Below are 4,428 nucleotides of genomic sequence, written 5' to 3'. Positions count from 1 at the left end.
TGTTTGTTTAGTCGTTTCAAACGACTTTAAGAGATCCTTCAAGTCTCTACCTTGCGATAAATCTATGCCTCTGTGCCTAAAGACCGCCGAAAGCATACTTCTGTATCCTTTTATGGTGGATACGGCCAGCTTAGAGTCTTGCCTGAGGAACAAAAGAAAATCAGCTAACTGGCTCACAGAGGTAGAGGTTGAGGACACTTTGCGTTGCTTACACCACGATCTAAAGGTCTCCCACTTCGATTGGTAGACTCTCTGTGAAGATACCCTCCTTGCTCTGGCGATTGCTCTCGCAGCTTGTGCTGAAAAGCCTCTCGCTCTGACAAGCTTCTCGATAGTCTGAAGGCAGTCAGTTGTAGAGCGAGGGGGTTTTGATGATACCTCTCGAAGTGGGGCTGTTTGAGAAGCCTTGGACTTGGAGGAAGACTTCTTGGAAAGTCCACTAGCATCTCCACTACCTCTGTGAACCACTCTCTTGCTGGCCAGAATGGAGCTATCAGGGTCATTCTCCGTGCCTCGAGGAGAGCGAATTTCTTGATGACCAGGTTGATAATCTTGAAGGGAGGGAACGCATAAGTGTCTATCCCTGTCCAGTCCATTAAGAAGGCGTCTACTGCTATTGCTTCCCTGTCCGGGACTAGGGAGCAGTAGTTGGGGATTCTCTTGTTCTGGTTGGAGGCGAAGAGATCTATTGAAGGCCTCCCCCATAATTTCCACAGTCTCTGGCAAACTTGAAGGTTGAGGGTCCATTCTGTGGGCAGAACTTGCCCTTTCCTGCTGAGCATGTCTGCTCTTACATTCTTCTGTCCCTGCACAAATCTTGTTAAAAGCTCTATGCCATTCTCCTTTGCCCACAGAAGGAGCTCTCTTGCTGTTTCGTACAGGGACAGAGAATGAGTCCCTCCTTGCTTTTTGATGTAAGCCAGGGCCGTGGTGTTGTCTGAATTGACTTCTACTACTCTCCCCGAGACACAGTCTTTGAAGGCTTTCAATCCTAACAGAATGGCCATCACCTCTTTCCTGTTGATGTGCCATTCGTTCTGTTCCACTTCCCAAGAGTCTGTGACCTCCCTGCTCCCCAGTGTTGCTCCCCATCCTGACTCCGAAGCATCTGAGAACAACACTAGGTTTGGGTTCTTCCTGAGCAGGGAGATTCCTTCCCCTAATTTCGACAGATCCAGCCACCAACTCAGATGTCTCTTGATCTCCGCTGGAATGGGAAAAGAAAAGGAGTCCTCCTGATTCCTCCTGTCCCAGACTCTTGAAAGGAAGTGTTGCAGAGGTCTGAGATGCAACCTTCCCAGGGAGACAAACTGCTCGAGCGAGGTGAGGGTGCCCAGCAAGCTCATCCAATCCCTCCCCAAGCACTTCTCTCTCCCCAGGAATTCCTGCACCTTCTCGAGGCACCTGTTTTGCCTTTCTAGCTGAGTCCAGAACTATCCCCAAATAAAGAATCGTCTGACTCGGCTCGATCTGGGACTTCTCCTTGTTGATGATGAGACCCAGCTCCTGGGTCATCAGAAACGTCTTGTGCAAGTCCTCCAGACACCTGTTCTTCGACTGGGATCTTATCAACCAGTCGTCCAGGTACAGGGATACTCTTATCCCCTCTTGATGAAGCCATCCCGCCATGTTTGCCATTACTCTGGTGAAAACTTGAGGGGCCGTGCTGAGGCCGAAACAAAGGGCCTTGAACTGGAAGCACCTGTTCTGAACTACAAATCTTAGGAACTTCCTTGAAGTCGGGTGGATGGGGATATGAAAGTAAGCATCCTGCAAGTCCAGAGACACCATCCAGTCCCCTGGACGGACCGCTGCCAGCACCGACTGACCGACTGAGTCGTCTCCATGGTAAACTTGGTCTTTTCTACAAAGACGTTCAGTGCGCTGACATCTAGAACGGGTCTCCATCCACCCGAGGCCTTGGGCACTAGAAACAGGCGATTGTAGAACCCTGGGGATTCTAGTTCCAGTAAAGGTTCTATCGCTCCCTTCTCCAGCATCTGGTCTACTAGATCCAGGAGTGCCCCTTGTTTCACAGCATTCGAGTATTGAGCCACTAAGGCTCTTGGTGTTCTTGAAAGTGGCGGCTTTCTCATGAGAGGGATCTTGTACCCCTCCCTGATGACTGAGAGGGACCGGATGTCCGCCCCTCTTTCCTTACAGGCCTGCCAAAAGTGTGACAGCCTTGCTCCTACTGCTGTCTGGAGGACTTGTGTCTCATTTCCTAGTGTGGGCTCTGAACGTCCTCCTGTTCGCTCTACTGCCCGTCTCCTGCCTTCTTCCTCTGAAGTCCGTCCTAGTTGGAGCTCTACCTCGAAAAGGCTGCAGAACCTCCTTCTCCTCCTTCTTCGAAGATGACTGATTCCCCGGTAGACCCTTCCTTGCGGAGCGCGTCAGAAGATCTTGCGTAGCCTTCTGCGTCAGAGAATGGGTAATGTCCCTGACCAGGGACTCAGGAAAAAGATGTCCGAGAGAGGGGCGTATAGGAGTTCTGCCTTCTGTACCGCTTTGGTCGTGAAGGAGCATAACAGAGCCCTCTTCTTCAGAACCCCCACAGTAAACAGGGAAGCCATCTCGTTTGCCCCATCTCTTAGAGCCTTATCCATACAGGCCATAATACTGGTTAGGTCTTCCATTCCTGTGGCTTGTATGGGTTCTGCTTTCCTGGCCAGAGCCCCAAGTGCCCAGTCTAAGAAGCTGAACACCTCGAAAGACCTAAAGATTCCTTTGATGAGGTGGTCTAGCTCCGTCATAGACCACATCACTTTGGCAGAATTGAGGGCATGTCTCCTAGACGAGTCTACTATGCCGGAGAAGTCCCCCTGGGAGGAGGCAGGTACTCCCAGGCCAAGAGCTTCTCCAGTCTCATACCACATGCCCGCCTTAGAGGCAAGCCTAGCTGGTGGAAACGAGAAGGTGGACTTCACTGCCTGTCTACGTTCTTTAAGCCAGTCATTGATCCTTAATAGAGCCTTCTTTGCCAAAATCGACAGCTTCATCTTGATGAAAGCTGACTGTTTCTTTGATTTCTTCCTGATGAACTGTGACTGAGGAGAACGAGGAGCAGCCAGTTTAAACTCCTCTCCATACAGCTCAAGGAGGGAGCGAGAGAGAACCTTATAATCAGCAGCCGCATTAGCATGTTTATCTTCGTCCTCCGAAATATCCTCTAATTTCAGAATTCCTTCCAACTCCTTAGTCTCCCTTTGAGTTGAAGGAACTAAGTCGGAGGTCTCTTGTGCATCCAAATTATGTTCCATCCGGTGTGCACAAGTATCACTCTCCTCTTGCTGTACACCTGCGTCAGGGGAGTAAAGACGATCGCAGGATGCATCCTGGCGTCGAGAACTGGATGCGTCCTGACGTCGGGAGACAAATGCGTCCTGGAGCCGAGAGCTGAGTGAGCACTTGATACGTCCTTGCGTTGAGCGCTGGATGCGTCCTGATGTAGGGAGCTGGATACGTCCTTGCGTCGAGCGCTGGATGCGTCCTGATGTAGAGAGCTGGATGTGTCCTTGCGTCGAGAGGTGAATGCGTCCTGACGTCGAGAGCTGAATGCGTCCTGGAGAAGCAGGCTGGATGCGTCCTGATGTCAAGAGCTGGATGTGTCCTGACACCAAGAGCTGGTTGGGTCCTGACGTCGAGAGCTGGATGCGTCCTGACGTAAAGAGTTGGATGCGTCCTGACATCGAAAGCTGTATGCGTCCTGTCGTCGAGAGCTGGAACCGTCTTGTCGAGTGCTGGTCTGTCGAGAACGAGAGTTGATGTCTTTACGGCGTGGAGAACTGAATGTGTCGTCGCGTCAAGCAAAGGAATCATCATATCGGCGAGAGGAAGAAAATTCCTGTTGTCTAGAGGATGGAGAGGCGAGGCGACGAGAGCTTGATGTATCACGGCGCCGAGAGTCGGGAGAAGAACCCTGAATGGTGCCAGGAACTTCGCGGTTCCAAGAGAGGGGTGTTTCCCTGGGCGAAGTGTGACGTATCCTCCCCTCACCGTGAGAACATTGCTGTCTGTAGTTCCGAAAGGGAGAGGAACTCTGTTCCCTCTTACCAACTGAAGAAACTCTCTGCAGGCGTTTCTTTCCTTAACCTCTTCACTGGTAACTTGTCATGCTTACGTCTGCCCGACTGGGGGGGAGGGCGGCTAAAAGCTTGCACTAGAGAAACCAGTTGGTCTTGCATGACGGTCATGAAGGATTTCACAACCGCTGCTGGGTCTTGCGGTTCCGAAGGAGAAGGCTGCCGAGCCATGCTGGTAGCAGGAGAAGGATCTCTCGAGAGTTCTCCGTAACCTGAAAGAAGAGGAGATATCTCCTTCCTCCATGCGTCCTGAGGAGAATTGTCAGTTCTAGGTCTTGACCTTTTCGCTGGAGAGGCGTTCCAATCGTCGTCGGAAGGAAAAGGTTCCGTGCTACTCCATCTAATC

This window comes from Macrobrachium nipponense, chromosome 24 (genome assembly GCF_015104395.2).
Source record: "Macrobrachium nipponense isolate FS-2020 chromosome 24, ASM1510439v2, whole genome shotgun sequence".
In the NCBI taxonomy this organism is placed as follows: domain Eukaryota; kingdom Metazoa; phylum Arthropoda; class Malacostraca; order Decapoda; family Palaemonidae; genus Macrobrachium; species Macrobrachium nipponense.
This window is presented reverse-complemented; position numbering follows the sequence as displayed.